The sequence below is a fragment of the Protopterus annectens genome, chromosome 5.part0 (genome assembly GCF_019279795.1).
Source record: "Protopterus annectens isolate FY-2018-M chromosome 5.part0, PAN1.0, whole genome shotgun sequence".
Lineage (NCBI taxonomy): Eukaryota > Metazoa > Chordata > Ceratodontiformes > Protopteridae > Protopterus > Protopterus annectens.
In genome coordinates this window covers 1,302,603,399-1,302,619,717 of record NC_056735.1, presented here as the reverse complement: position 1 = coordinate 1,302,619,717, position 16,319 = coordinate 1,302,603,399, and the positions used below count along the sequence as shown (strand labels likewise).

At 40.9% G+C, this 16,319-nt stretch overlaps 1 protein-coding gene across 1 annotated transcript in view; it reads left to right on the top strand.

The window, feature by feature from the left end:
- CDC16 (cell division cycle 16) overlaps positions 1–16,319 on the top strand; it is a 786,728-nt gene that overhangs the window by 169,688 nt on the left and 600,721 nt on the right. The gene's annotated exons all lie outside the window — the stretch shown is intronic.

Here is a 16,319-nt window from a genome sequence, read left to right as displayed (position 1 = left end):
TATTTATAAAGGATTGGCTTTCATATTGCATTGTTTGCATTTATTATTCTGCTCAGGTTCCAGCAGCTGGGATTATTAGGCTGCCATCAGGGCTACTGCCACTTCAACAACATTTCACTAGGGGGCATTGGAAAAATATACACATAGTAAAGCAGCTACTGAGGTTAAGCTACTCTTTCTCTAAGCATTATCACCTTCCTATCTACTCTAGTCTAGCTGCTGGTGCCACAGCTGTTTTAAAAGGCATGTTGTCAGCAGCTGGCCTTGCCTTTAATTTGCCAGCCTCCCTTACCTCTGCTTGGGGATTCTCCAATGGTAAGGACTGAGATAAGGAAAAAGAACATAGTACAGTTTTGTACCTACCATAAATGTAGATGAGGATGGATTCCATTGCCATCATCTCTTCCCTCTGTCCCCCACTGTGTTTAGGGGTGGTTGTGTAGGTGAGTTTACCTGCTTGTATTTTGTATATATATTGTTCATATTTTTGGGGTTTTGGTTTTTTGCCTTTTAGATTTTTTTCTGACATCTTCTGGGGGAAAAGACTGAGATATACAGCCGGTCATGCGCATTAGTACCCTGGCCTACTGACGTGACGGTCTATGCGCGCTGACTGACACGTCCGTATATCTTTCTGATATTCGGGGCCGACTGGACTGACTATACCCAATAGTAAGGACTGCAGCAATGGAATCCTCGAACATCTACATTTATGGTAGGTACAAAACTGTACTTTTCTTTCCTTAAAATGAATAATTGCAAAAACCTCTGTGTGATAGTCATTTACATTCTCCCAGGCAATAACATCCCAATTCTTGTGGAAATCCTTGCCTGAGCATCTACTAATATAAAAAAATGAGACTATCATACTGGGTGGGAGACTTAAATATCAGCTGGCTAGACATATCCCCACACCACTCTAACTGCAATATCAATCTATATAAGTTTATCCAGATAGTTAACACCATAAACAGGCCTAATAAAATTAATACTAGTGGCTCTATCCTAGACTGGATTTTAGTGTCTGACCCGAATAAGATCATGTCCACTGGTACACTCTCCAACAGTACAAATGACCACTTACCGGCCTTTATGCAACATGAATGTACCACAACAATTAATAAACATCAGTACAGGGTTACCAGAGATGAATCCCAGTTCTGTCCACCTAGCTTTAACCAAAGATTGCTTAATGTCAACTGGAATGCACTAAAATCACTTCCCCTTGATGAAGTTGAGTTCTTCAGCTCAACTTTCCTAAGCATACTAAACAATCTAGCTCCCCTTGGACAAAAGAGAGTAAAGGCCAACTATGCCAGTTGAATAACAAGATCCACCAAGGATCTCATGAAACGCAGTGACAAATCATAGAAAATCTGGGAAAAAAACAAAAACCCATCTGACCTCACCCAATACAAACAGCTCCAAAACTAGGTTAAGCACCTAGTACTGCAAAACAAAAAAGAACACAACCTTACATTACAAAAATCAACACAAGCAAAATCCAAATAAATTCTGGAGCTCTCTCAACTCTTTATTAAACCCAGGCTGTAGTAATAATCCTTGCCCAGACCCAAATAAAACACCCAATGAAATTGCTGCAACTTTTAACTCCTATTTTATAGATACTATAACCAAGCTAACCACTACTTTTTCCAAGACAAACTTGTCCAGCATAGACCTCTCCACAGCTAACACCAGTACACCCCCTATTCCCAACTTTACTCTGTCACCTATACCCACCTCGACTATTAAACAATTGCTTCTAAAACTCAAACCATGCACAAATGCCCCTGACAATATACCCACCAAATACCTTAAAATCTCAGAAACTCAGTCGCTTATCCTATCAGCATACCTCTCAACAGATCTATCCAAGAAGCCTATGTGCCCATCATCTGGGAAAAAAAAGCTTATATCCTCCCTCTACACAAGGGGGGCCCCAACATAGACACCATCAACTTTTGCCCCATTGCTATACTATAAGCCATCTCTAAGATTCTGGAAAAATGTATTCATTCTCAACTTCTTCATCATCTGACTCGCAACCACATCCTCTACCCCACCCAACACGGATTTAGGCCAGGACATAGTACCACTACTGCCCTCATATTGTTCATGGACACTGTCAACCGAGCTTGTGATGCTGGTAAAATCGTATCTTCACTTTTTCTTGATCTTTCTAAAGCTTTCGATAATATATCCCACTCTCTCCTTCTAACAAAACTCTCTAACATAGGTACCTCACCTCAAACTCTAAATGGTTCAGTAATTACCTCACTGACAGGCAGCAATCAACTAAGTGGTAAAACTCTTACTCCCCTTTCCTAAACACCATCACTGGTGTTCCTCAAGGCTCCATTTTTGGCCCACTCCTGTTTAGAATATTTATCAGTGACTTCCACACCACCTTCTCTCAAGGCACAGTCATCCAGTACTGAAGATGACTCCACTCTCATTTGCACTGCAAACAACTCTTCAGAACTACACCAACTCACCCAAAACACCCTCACCTCCACCAAAATTTGGATGTCTAATGATCATCTTGCCCTGAACCCAAGAAAACCAAAGTAGTAATTTTTGCCCCCCAAAAGTCCACACCTCCACAAAAAGAGAACTTCACCATTCAATCCCCAAATGGTACCATTGACATTGTACCTAGCACAAAACTCCTAGGTGTCCTCTTAGACGAAAACCTCACATTCGACCTACATATCCAGTCCAATGTCAAAAAGACGTATTAAAAGCTTGGCACTCTCTACCGACACAAACTACTACTAAGTACATCAGCCCGACTTTCCCTCGTCTCTTCTTTTCTATTACCATCTCTTTTATACGGTACCCCCCTCCTCACCAACATTCTAAATTTTTATTTAATATTATTATTTAATATTCTCTCTAAAGTCCAAATTAGACTCATGCTACAACAAAATTGCTAAGTTTGTAACTAATGCCTCCTACTCATCCCACCACTGCTTATTACGCAACCTAAAATGGCTTGAACTCCCCAACTATCTCACCTTTATCCAACTAACTACAGCTCACAAACTCATTCATAATCCATCCATGTGCCCTGCTCTATCATCTATGCTTACTTTATACCATCCTAACAGACCACTCCGATCCAACAACCAACTGCTCGTAAATGTAGAAAAACCCAAACTTTCAGTCGGCCAGATGCTTTACTCATTTACCATCACAAAACTTTGGAACTCCCTCCTCCCAACACTTAGATCCACCCACTCAGTAACCCTCTTCAAGACATCTCTGAAACAACATTTGTCCTCATCTTGGCTATGCACATGTGCTAACACCACATCTCCTATTACCTAACTTCAACCATCACAACTATTCTCACCACCAGTCTACTACTCTGGCATCCTCCTTCCACATCCACCTGTCTTTTTACTTCACTTCTCCATCCTGTCCACTTCCCCCTTCTACTAACCCTAATTGTCCTACCATTGATCCCTCCTGTCTACTTCCTTCTCTTGCTAACCCTTATAGACCTACCACTAAACCAGGAGAGACATTCAGGTACTCTCGCAGCCTACCTTAATATCATACCACCACTTATATCTGCAACAATATCTGCCAACTTTGCTGATTCCTGCAACAGGACTCGTGTAGCCTATCGCTCAGCTATTACACCTTCTAAACATTGCTGATTCCTGCAATAGGACTCGTATAGCCTATCGCTTAGCTATTACACCTCATAAATGTGTGAAAAGTGTAAGTACCTAGTTTCTAGCTCATTCCTGTATCTGCTTTGCACCCACTGCATGAAGTGTCCTATATATAAATTTTGCTAGCTGAAAACTATGGAATATTCTCATGTATGTACTCTGTATTGGTTGTATAATATCACTGAGTTGAGAATTATTACTTATGTGCTGTTTTTTCACTAATTGTATAATCTGCCAGTAATGTGTACAAAATATCTTTGTAAATTCTGTGTTGTATATGAAATGTATTTATATGTGAAGCTTTTCTATCTAGGACTCCACTGAAAATGGGCACTTCTGTCTGAGCTGGACCATCCCAGTAAACAAATGCAAATAAATAAATAATCTTATTGTGGATCCCATCACTGTGTGACCATTTTATGTGTATGCACTGGGAGTGATATGGCAAAGCCAAGATAATGAGAGAGACTGAGAGAGCGAGAGGATGAGTCTGGAGACTTGTTGCAGTGACTGGTAATGCTGATGTTAGGAGGAATTTAGTAACAAGGAGTGTTGCAGATGTAATGAACGGGGAATATCAGGGAGGGTTTAGTCTAGGTGATTTGTAAAGCAAGACAAAGACAAGACCTTGTAGACGGCCAGGACAAGAATTAAGAAGAGTAGTGCGGAGTTATGAAGGACAGAGGTGTGCATAGCAAATTGAGAAGTGCCGGAAAATTATAAGGGAATAAGATCATGAAAACCAGTTGGGTAATGCGCAGTAGAGGAATCTAGAAAAGAAGGGCAACAAAAACGGAAGATGTGGTAACAGGGAGTAGGCATAGGGTGAAGATCATTTGAGGAACTTAATGGGAGAGTTCATTTCTGGTTAATGGGAATGGTTGAATTATTTATTCATTTATTCACTTGTTACATTTTAAGTACCATGTTGTTGGATTGAGGCAAAGTTCATTTTCAGAGGTGCTTGAAGAGAACACCTCCACAGTTACAGTACATCTTCAGTACACTGTGTGGTTAGAGAACGCTCATAAGGCATTGATTAACTATGCACATATATTTCAATATTTCTGTATTACAGAAAGCATTCGTCAGTTTGTGTTCATGTTTTATGAAAAGAAAATGAAGAAGTGGTAATGGCTGAAATATTAAGGGAAGTATTCTGAGAGTGAAACCCCATATGAAAGGAAGAAGGAAGTCAAAAGCGAGCCAGAAGGGAACTGATTGTGTGGTGTAGGAGTAAAATAAATATGCAGTCCGTTATATAAGAAGGCAGAGATGTTATAGGGAGAAGCAAGGCAAGACCTGCTGAGAGAAACATGGAATGAGGATATTAGGGAATGGCTTCAGGATAAAGGATTGTGAGAAGAGGCATGGAAGATGTGCAGAGCTGTAAATGCTTTGGGGCTGGTGTTGGTTGATCGGATGTTGTCAGTATTCATTCTGTCCTCAACTGATGGGTTTGGATCTGATTTGACCATTGCTAAAGCTCATGGCAACCAGAAATTCTTGAGCTTCTTCCTTACCCACAGTGCACCTACCCCAATTATCTCCGATCTCATTTGCCACTTCAAGCAAAAGATGTGGTCTTCCATCTGTACAAAAAAACACTGCAAAACAAAATCCAAAGCTTAAAAACCACCAAGGGTGGCAGGACTTGGTTCAAATGATCTAAAATGTATCCAACTGAAGAAAATCAGGAGCAAAATAGCTGAGAGGTATCCAACAACTTTTATTCTTTAAGAAAGATAAAAAATCAGTCAAGCGCTTTCGCCTGGTTCCTACCAGGCTTTATCAAGATGAAGAACCTTTACAAAACAGAATTGTTAAATACCACTTGAAATCCAAGTGGTCTTCCATCTGTCTCAAGCATTCTTCCGATAAGTGTGTTATTTTTTTGTATTCCTTACCTAAAAACTTTTTCTATTACTGTCTCTTGCCTGTGTTTATATATTTCTAGTTTTTCCTGATCTTTTTCTGTCTATTGTACATTTTTTGTACTTAGATCTTCTTCCTTTCTATGACACCATCATAGCTCCATTGCCAGTTGTTGGTATTTCCTTCCCCTTTCCCCTTTTTTCCCCTTTATTTCCCTATCTTAAGAAAAAAAGAGAACACTTTTCTTGCTCTGTTATTATTTGGTTTCTCTTATTTTGACCACTTGGTGATGGTGGATAAACCAGCAGGATTTAAGAAGTGTTTAAAGTGTGGGCACAAGCTGCCTCTTTCCGATGCCCACACACTTTGTGTCTATTGTCTAGGTCCTCTCCATTTACAGGAGGACTGCTACATATACCATGGCGTTAATCCTTGTGCGTTAGTAGAACGCAAAAATAAACTGATTGGTCTTCTTCCTTCATTTGGAGAAGCTATATTGGAGGGTTCTTCCTCTAAAACAAAAATGGCTAAAACCCCTTTTCTGAAGCCATCATCCTCCTCTCAGCTTCTGATTCCTCAAGAGATAGGTCTCATAAGGACGTGGTCTCTACCCAGGATCCAAAAAAAAGGCTAAAATACAAGATCCTGCAAAAGAAAAAGTATTGGATCCAGTGCCTCCTAAGTTGCATCCAATGAAGATAAAGCTCTCAGATATGACTTCGTTGGATCCAGTGCAATCCGAACCTGACTTTCAGACCGACAAGTTATTGTGTAGAACAGGGTACTCCCCATCACTGGATCTGGTCCCTGACAGAGTACCTTCTACATTTTTAAAAAGACCCAAGTTTCCATCCATATACTGCACTCTTCCAGAAGCCTTACAGAAGAACATGTGGAGAGACTGGTGAAGAAGATTCCCTTGGTGCAGAGCCAGATTGGTGTTCCTTTGGCTCATACCCCTCTGGGTCAGGAGATCCGTATGTGTACTACTTCCCCTTTATAGATTCCTCCCTTGACTCCTGTTGCTTCAGAGTTTTTGGATCCGAGTCATCTGGATCCATCTGACATGGATCCATGGATAACTTTCTCTGAGGGCTCCAGTCCTCTTAGATCCAGAGATCTCCCGGAGCCGTAGTCTGCCTGTTGGATTAGAGGTGGTGCATTTGACTTCAAAGCTTTCAGAGCCATCTCTGCACCTTGGAGCCTTGGCACAGGACAGCTCAGCTCTGGCGTCCACTTTGGAGGTTTTGCATTTGGAGCAGAGGAGACCTGCGATTCAAAAGCTTGTCTTTATGGATCCAACATCCTCTCTGTCTCTCTCTTTGAGCCACTCTGCCTTCGAGGCTGTGAAGAGAGTATTTTCTGCTTCAACAGTTTAGATGGCTCCACCCTGTTCAGATCAAAAGTCTTCTTCCATGATGTCTCAGTGGTCAAAGCCTCACTATCTCCTTCTACAAGGACAGCCAGTAGCAAAACTTCTGGTTCCCACCCAGGGAATTGTAATCTCCCCTTCTGATACCTCCCCAGAGCTCCCCATGGAGAAGATCCCTAAGAAGAGAACGTGGAAGAGGAAACACTTAGATTCCCCAGAGGGAGGCATCACTGAAGAGACAGATTTCGATAAAGGTGAAGGGTCCCCATGATCACCAACACACATTTCGTTGAAGGTGAAGGGTCCCCACGATCACCTCCTGAAGATGCCTCCTTTGGAGACATCCTAAAAATCCTTAAAACAGGTGGTTGGACATCCAGCAACCCTATGTCTAAGGAATCTGTTCTCTTGGATACTTTTGGTATTGGACCCTCTACCTCCTGGGTGACACTGCCCACCGATGAGCTCATTGACTTGATCTCACTGTGGGTGTGGAAGGACCCTAACACCATAGAGCCCATTCCTCGCAGACCAGGTAGACTAATGGCACCACCTGCAGATAGGCAGTTTTGGGGAAAGCAGTGGCCACCAGGAAGGAACTAGATGAGGAAAGTTCCAATGTCCATCCCCCCAACAGGGAGTCACGGGCGATAGACAGATTTGGGAGGTGTGGCTATGCTTCAGCAACCTTCATTTGAGTTCTTTGAACTTTTTGCCATACTTTACTAGGCTACAGAGGAATTTGATGGAGTTATCAAAAACCCTCTTGGGTGCTGTTTCTAATGAAGTTCAAGCATCTGTTGCTTCCCAGCTGATGACCCTACAGTCCATATCCAATTTATCCATGAGGTTGGTCTTGCATGTAATTGAGGGAATCTCAAGGGCAGTGAGTGGGTTCAGGTGTTTTCATAAGGAGACACAACTGAATGCGCCTCTGTGAGTTTGCAGAGCCTTTTAATTCTTCTTTCATCAATGCTGTTTTTGATGGAATGTCTTTATTCAGCCCCAAAGTAAAACACACTTTATCCAGGTGTGAAAAAGATGGAAAAACCCTGTCTGCCATGGGCTGGTCTATAATATGTCTGCGAAAACCCCTTTTAGCAAATGACTGTTCGCCGAATGATAACCAGCAAAATCTAACTCCCTCAAACGGCCATTCCAGCAAATTTTTTTCCTACGGGAAAAAAACGCTTGACAAGACAAAATTTGAAACCCTTCAAAAGTCAGGTGCTTCACCCCCCCCCCTCCAATCCCCTACACCACTCCTAACTAAATATACCAACTCCGAGATCACAATACAGTGGGGAAAAGGCCAAATTCCCCGAGGATGGCCAAATGTTTTTTCCCCTAGGGAAAATATTAGCTGAAATGGCCATTCATGGGAGTTAGATTTTGCTGGTTATTGTTCGGTGAAGAGACATTCACTGAAAGGGGTTTTGCGGACGTAATATTGACCCCCATGGGCATGCATTTTCCGACTCCTTAAAAACCTTTTCTAGGAATCAACTAGGTGGTCAAAAATGTGGTTCAAGAAGTCTCAGGGTCCTTTTCACAACACATGTGGAGAAGGTTCTCCCAGAAGCAGTGGAGGGGACTGTAATGGAAGAAGATGCCTCTGTGGCAGAAGTGGCCCGCAGAACCAGGGTTCCAGAAAATCATTCTTTGGCAAACCCTGCCAGTGCTCCTGAAAGGAGGCCTGGAGACAGTTGGGGACGATTATCCCTGCACTAGAGAGCTTGGCTAGATATAACAAAAGATATTTGGGTGCAGAAGATTATTTCCATAGGCTATATAATGCTGTATTTTTTTTCCCCTTTCACCTCCAGTCTTAGGAAAAATCCCTGATGTTCCACCAGTCAGAAGGAACAAGCAGCATTTCAAATACAAAAGCTGCTAGACAAAAGAGTCGTCCAAGAGGTCCCGCCAGATCAGATAGAATCTGGAACTTACTCAAGGTTCTTTTTGGTGCCAAAGAAAACAGGGGACTGGAGACCAGTTCTGGAACCCTCGAAATTAAACAAGACAGTTTGAAGAACCAAGTTTCGGATGGTCATGGTTCAGTCCATTCTCCCTTTTCTGGGCAAGAATGACTGGATGTGCTCTATAGACCTTCAGGACACATTACTCTCATATAAAGATGAACTGACAATCCAGAACATACTTGCGCTTCCCGTTGGGAGCCACTCGTCATCAGTTCAGAGTACTGCCCTTTGGACTCAGCACAGCCCCCAAGGTGTTTACCAAGTGCATGGCAGTAATAGCAGCTCACCTGAAGCTTCAAGGATTCTGAGTGTTTCCATATCTAGACAACTGGCTCATTACCATTCCGACCAGGCATCAACTCATATATGCAAGAAACCAGGTTCTCCAGACTGACTATCTTCTGGGGATGACCATAAACTGTGACAAGTCTCAACTGCAACCAACTCAGAGTTTATAGGAGCAATTCACAATACCAAAACAACCATTGCTTTGGGTTCAGGCACCTAGGCAGCGAGACATTTCTCTGTGGTACATTTGACTGGGGATACATGGCTGAAGTGACAGTTAGCTGCAGAGAAATATGGCTGTTGGCACATTCCCTGTCAGCAAAGAGAAGAATGTGTTGCCATGCCCACAACTTCAAAAGCCAAAGTCACAGGGGGAAAACAATGTCCATGGTCCCCAGGGAAACATGAGACAGCAGGCAATATGGCAGGCATCAGCAGCAGGCTGGCCAGAGGGCATGTCAGTGGCAGTACAAATGCAGTGCACAATGGGCAGTACTTTTATTATCGGTGTGTGTGGACCATTACCCCCTTTACATTCTCTAGGGAACATTACCTAAAATGCATACTGGAGCATAAATGTGACTACATTATCCTGCAGGATTTCCTCTATACTGTAGTACACTTCTACATGTCGTAGTTACACAAGTATGTACTCTACACTGAGCACAACACTCATTACTTCTTCTGCCTCCATGCATTTGGTTATTAAAGCTGTGAGCATGGCAGTATGTGCTTCTCTCTGCCCACAGGGAATTTGCAAATAGCCATATTTCTCTGCAGCTGACTGTCACTTCAGTCATGTGTCCCCAGTCAAATGTGCCACAGGGAAATGTCTTGCTGGCTAGGCGCCTGAACCCCATTGCTTCACTTGCATTATTGAGAGTTCAGACTATAAGGTTCCAAGTCAAAAAGATATCTGCAGCACTCCAATTTCAGCACGCCTAATCCTTCAGGCTCTGGGATCAATGGCAGCAGCAATAACGTTAGTGCCACTTGCCAGGTTGTCTATGAGAATTCTTCACTGGATGTTAGCTGCTCAATAGTCTATTCTTTATCAGCCTGCGTTTTACCAGATAAGAATCACTCACATCTACAAGAGAGATCTCAAGTGGTGAATGAATCCACCACTTGAGATCTCTCTTGTAGAACCTGGCCTGAATGAATCCACTACTCACATCTACAAGAGAGATCTCAAGTGGTGGATTCATTCAGACCAGGTTCTACAAGATCATCCGTTCATTCCCCTTCAGCCCAAAGCCATAGTGACTATGGACACTTCCCAGCTGGGGGGGGGTATTATTTGGGGAAGAAAGTCAAAAGCACCTGGTCCCCGAGGAGCCAATTTGCATATAAATGCCCTAAAGATGAGAGTAGTGCTGCTAATGTTGCAGGCATTTCAGAATCCTTTCCCTTTGGGGACAGTTGCAGTACAGTCAAGCAATATGTCAGTTTTCTGGTATATCAACAAACAGGGAGGAACCAAATCCTACCCACTGTGTTGAGAAGCTCTCAGAGTATGGCTGTGGGAAATCTCTTCCAACCACTTTCTTTTAGCAATGCAGATTCTGGAGAAGTCCGATGTGATAGCCGACAAAATTGAGCAGGTGCGTTCTTTTAGCTCATGAATGGTCCCTCACCAAAAAGATTGAGAACATGATCTTCCGTTAATGGGGCCAGCCTTGCTGTGAGCTGTTTGCATCCCCCCTGAATAACAAATGCAGCAGCTACTTTGCCCTAATCCCCCCAAAGGAGGAATCCCCAAGAGATACTTTACTTCATGATTGTCCGCCTGGTCTCCTTTATGGGTATCCTCCCACTCCACTAATTCCCAGATTTCTTCAGAAAGCTATAAGATTGAAGAGCAAGGTCATCCTCATTGCCTCTTATTGGCCTCGACAAAGGCCTTACCTGATTTATCCACCTTGGTTTCAGGATCCAACTCTGGAGCGTCTTTCTCACCCAACAGGTATGATATATCCATACATAGTAAACTTCAGGCTGGCTGCCTGGTTTATCCAGTTCGATTAATAGACAGTCTGTGCTGTCTTCTCCTGTCCATTATATTCTTTTGTCCTCCCATAAACCTTCCACCAGAAAAGTATATTCCAGCAAATGGAAGAGATTTGTTTTTTGGCCTCAAAAATGAAATACTGAACGTTTCACGCCCCCCATTCATAATACCTTGAAATCTTTTTGTAGAAGGAGCTAGTTCTTCTACTGTTAAAGTGCAGTTAGCAGCAATTTCAAAATTTTATGTTGGAATAAATGGTTCTTCTGTAGTGTCCCATAAGCATTTTTTAAGAGGCACTCTACTCTTAAGGCTCCCTTTTTAAACATCCTACTTCCCCTTGGGACCAAACCCTGGTGGTGCAGTCTCTCACACAATCTTCCTTTGAACCCTCAGCTGCACGCAAACTCAAATATCATTCATGGAAGACAATTTTCTTAGTAGCCATTACCTCTACCAGAAATATTTCTGAGATACAAGCATTGTGCTCAAAACCTCCATATTTGATTTTCCATAAAGACAGAGATATGTTACATACCAACCCATCTGAAGCCAGTATAAATCAGTCTATTAATTTACCAGTATTCTTTCCCAAATTTTCTAACAAAGGAGAATACATGTTACATTTATTAAGTGTTCATAGACAGTTGCGTTTTTACTTACATAGGACTAAAAACATCAGAAGTTCTGACCAGTTTGTTTCATATGCAGAACCAACATAGGGTAAACCAGTTACCAAAGTTACTCTATCTAGATGGATAACGAATTGCATTTCCTTTGTGTATAACAAATTGGGCATTGCTCTGACAAAACCTTTTTGAGCCCATTCCACTAGATCCATGACAGCTTTGTCAGTTTTTCAATCTAGAACTTCAATTAATGATATATGTGCAACAGCTGCTTGGGCTACTCCCCATACCTTTATTACTCATTACAAATTAGATATGGTCTCCAGAGGAAGGGCATATTTTGGTTCTATGGTGCACAGAAATGTCCTTCTTTGAGTCCAGTCCACCCTGGAAATAAGGTAGCAAAATGGACAACACAGTTGGAACGTTATGGTGAGTACATAATTTTTTTTTTTTGCACCTTTATACTTGATCTTTAAAGTTCTAGAGTTAGAGAGAGAATCCTTAACAACAGATACTGCTGTAAGCTGTAAGTGAAAATGCAAAGTAGACAATGCAAAATGTAGACTTCATCAACAAAAAAATTGTATGAGAGCAAACCACCCTGTGCCACCAACATTTTCCTAAATGTTTAAATTAAATATACTGACCTCAAGATTGTATAGCCAGCCATTTGCTTTATCCCAGAGTTCTACTACCTTGCTTTATTACATAGGCATTTTTGGGGAGTCAGTTTCAATAGTAACTTTTTCCAGTTTGTTGTAATTGGGTGCAGTGTTTAGCAGGTATCCCAGTCCTACGGGGGGGGGGGGGGAGGTTATACATACAGGTGCAGAGTTAATTCTCTGGTTTGAGAACAAAGTGGTTCTGAGGCCTTTTATGAATTAAATTGTGTTTGAGTTGCCATAGGTTTATCGGAAGACTTTTTTCCAGAGATTTGATTCCTAGCACAAAAATGTTGACTCTGTATGTTGATGGTACACCTGACAGGACTTGAGTAGAACTGTATTTGAAAAACAACATAGAGGTGAATGAGTGTTCCATTTTAGTGTATGTCATAGAGCTTGACATTTGTTAGAACAAAACAGTACAGCTTTTAGTAGAGTTGTATCTAGTTCTTGCCTTAAATTTGTACCAGTGGATAGTGCATAGTGAAATGCAATAGTGTGTGGTTGTGGGATGATGTGATGCAAACATTTCTGTTTTTTTAGCCTTATACTACTATTACAGATTGGTTGGACAGACAAATTGTCTAATGTGATATACTTAAGGGATACAAATGGGGCACTTGTATTGATACAGCAGTGTGGGATCAGAAAGAGCTTAGCTCTTTAGGGAATTCCCAATTTTTGTTCGTTAAATAGTACCTGTTTCTTAACATGCATATTGAACTTTTCCTTTCTTACTGATATGGAAGGCAAACAGTTTAATGAATAATGTGTTTTTATTTACAGGGGCTAGCTGTAAGGCCTCATGATTATTGAGGAATGTGTAAAACAACACAGCTTTTGCTTTTATTCTATTCAGCTGAAAATATTTTTTGCAGGTTGGTTTTAAATTCCAAGGTGGTGGTAGTAGATTAGAAAGGTGTCAGTGCATTTGTATATTGAATTTAACTGACTAGTTTTCCGAACATTGAAGTGTCATATGAAAAGAATGATAGCAAAAGAGAACAATAATAAACATGACATTGATGCCTGAGGTATTTGTAGGGTATTGAGTCTAAGACAACTTGTATAGCGATGTGGCACAGCTGTGCAGTCTTTTCAGTAGTATGTTACATTTTACTGTTAAAAGCCTTTGATAACTTGAGGAATAGTGCATGTTCTTGTTCACCAAGGTTAAATATCCATTCTGTGACTTCAAATAGAGAAAGTAATCCTGTTTCAGTTTAGTGATGTAATTAAGAACTGTGCTGGGAGGTAGAGGACATTATGATCTTTTAGGTGGTGTAACAGTTCTTTTTGTGTACACTTTGATAAGTTTTGATAAGGGAGGTAGGGGTATGATGGGGTGAAAGTTTTTTTTTTTTTTTTTTAACTTTTTTCAAGTCCTCCTCCATACGAAAGTATTATAATGCCACATCCATAGCTTAGATGCACATCCTTCACTGGCTAGACTGGTTAGTTATTTAGCATTCTGTGGTATCTGCTGCAATTTTTCAGCTATACTCGCTGTTAGGTAGTACAGATCCTGGCTTGATTTTTTCCATATATGGTTTGTGCTGATAGGCTGCAGGAAGTACTGATGATGTTAGAAAAAAGGAAATAGATATGTGGCTTGGAAATGCCTGCTGACAGGTAACAGTACTTTGTGAAGTAGTTAAAAGACTTGTTGGCTACTTTTGAGAGGTGCTGATTGATGGGTAGTGTTGGTCTGAGACGTCTTTTTCCAGTGTAGAATAACTTGTTAATGCTTTACCAGAAGTATTTTGGATTGCACTGATGAACATATACATTTGTTTTTATTGCAGCACTCCCTGTTTAGTGACTGGTTTAATGTGAATTGTGCCTTATGGTGTTATTTTAACACTTATGACATAGGCAATCATGCATTTATATAAATGAAAACAAATAACACATTTTCTGTTGCAAACATTATACATCACTTCTAATCTGTTCAGTCATTATCAAACATCACTGAGCTTGTTCAGTTCATGCCTTCTCTTAAAACTCATTCCTCCTCCAAAACATTATGCTGCATATATTGTTCCCACAATTCCCATTTCTTGTCTAATTTGTTTTTACCCTTTTCTAAAGATCCCACTTCCATTTTGTATTACTGTTACCATGTTTGTAACTTCTAGTACAGTTGGTTTAGACTTTGATTACCATTTTCTAGTAATTACTTTTTGGCAGCCACCAGAATACTCAGCATGGCCTTTACTATGTCTAGCCAGTTCTGATTTCTGTATAAAAAAAACATTTCTTTGGTTGCACCAATTTGTTCACCTAGTATTTCTGAGAGAGTAGTCTTAGAGAAATTTTAAAAGTCTGCTTATACTCCAAAAAATTAGTTTTCAATTACCTCTTTCCCATCACACCTCTAACATTTGCAATCTACCTGTGGAAAACATTTTTGAAGTCTGCTTGTGGTATAAAAATACCTATGCAAACACTTCCAAGCAAAGATCCTAAATCTTCTAGACTTTGTTGTATACTTGGGTGCCATATGTGTACTCCCATTGTTTTTTTATGAATTGCTTATCCAATCTGTCTTCCCAATCCTTTCGTACCTCCTTTGATTGATTGCTATAGTTGTCATGCAGTTTTTTATGTGCGCCACTAATTATCCCTTTTTTAACAGCAACCTCTGTTCTGGTTTCTACTATAAACTCTACCAGTGCTGGTATTTTGCTTAGGATCCCCCTGTTTCTTTCTGTTTGCCTATACTCTGATATCAATCCTTGGTAGGGAAGCCAATGTCTAGTTTGCAGTGCAAATGAATTCTTGACCTCTTGCTACTCTGTTAACTTTCCCTCTCCAATTATTTGCTCCCAGTATCTTAGTTCCTTAGCCAGTTTCCCACTCCCTCTTGTGTATTCTCTGTACTCCTAATTGCAGTCATCCCTACTGGCAAAATCTCCTTTCTACATCCCCTTGTTGGCTTAGTTATTAGGATACTTTCTGCTACTTTATGAATATATTATGTATGGCTATTGCTATTCTCCTTAAGGATCTGTATCCAAAATCCCAGTCTGTCCTTGTTTCTTGAGCTTCCCTCCTGTTTCATCATCTTCTCTTTCAAATTTGAATTATAGCTTTCTGCTTGTGCTTATGTATAGGAGCCTTAACTGTGTAGCTCTGAAATACCCCTTCCAGTCATGTAATCCAAAACCACTGCGTTCTTTTGGAAGGATCAATTTATCCCTCTTGACTGTATGTTCTGTAGCCCTTGTAGATAAAATCCTTCAAGTCTTTATTAATTGCCATCCACAAGTTCTTCGCTGGTTGATAAAAATATGCCTGGCAGGACTAAAACATTTTCACTACTTGCATCTTTTGATATGATGTTATTTTCATTCTTCGACCTGTGGTTTTGGATCCAACCTCTGATCCAACTTGGCCTCCTTCAAAAAGATTAGGCTCTGAAGCTCGAGCACCTCCCCTACCCATAATGCCTCTCCCCCCTTGATTACCTCAGATTTCGTTTGCCGCTCTTAGGAGAAGCAGTGCAGTCCGCTGACTCAAGACTCCTTTGGAGATTTTCATCCAAGTTGAAACTTTTTATAGAATGTTTTCTACTGCTGTCTTTCCTTATCTTCCACCCTTTGTTTCTTGTATGTAAAAAGTGTTATTTTGTTAGTTTGTTAGATTATCGTCCACTGGCGTTCTGTTTGGCTAGAATTGTTTTTCCCTTTTTTTCTTTCTTTTCTACCTATTCGTGTAGAATGTCTGAGATGAGAAGCCTTTAGGTTTTAAAAAGTGCACTTTCTGTGGGCACAAGATTCCCTTATCTGATGCCCATGGGAAGTGCGTA